The 320-nt window shown below is 47.5% G+C and overlaps 1 protein-coding gene across 1 annotated transcript in view; it reads left to right on the forward strand.

The window, feature by feature from the left end:
* The window catches only part of RBM19 (RNA binding motif protein 19), a 150,142-nt gene that overhangs the window by 43,336 nt on the left and 106,486 nt on the right, over positions 1–320 (forward strand). The window lies entirely within an intron of this gene.

A 320-nucleotide genomic window follows, 5' to 3' on the forward strand; every position in this document is an offset into this window, starting at 1 on the left:
ATAGGGAGGGGCACAGAGTGGATCTCTCTGCACAGTGTCAGTGGCTGGGAGGTGCACAGAGTGGATCTATCTGCACAGTGTCAGTGGCTGGGAAGTGCACTTGACTTTCTCATGGTTACTTTTCACACAATCTCAATGCAATTTTTAAATATCATATGTACACAAATATCACCAACCTTGAGCCTCCAGAGGAGAGCTTGCAAGTCTGCTTGAAGAACCAACATTTAAAGTCACCTTGGGGGACTGCTGCCTGTCAGCCCACAGTTCCGTCTGAGCCACATTTGGACAATTAATGGAATTTCTTAGTGCATTCGGCCCCC

This window comes from Galeopterus variegatus, unplaced genomic scaffold (assembly GCF_000696425.1).
Source record: "Galeopterus variegatus unplaced genomic scaffold, G_variegatus-3.0.2 Scaffold1471, whole genome shotgun sequence".
In the NCBI taxonomy this organism is placed as follows: Eukaryota; Metazoa; Chordata; class Mammalia; order Dermoptera; family Cynocephalidae; genus Galeopterus; species Galeopterus variegatus.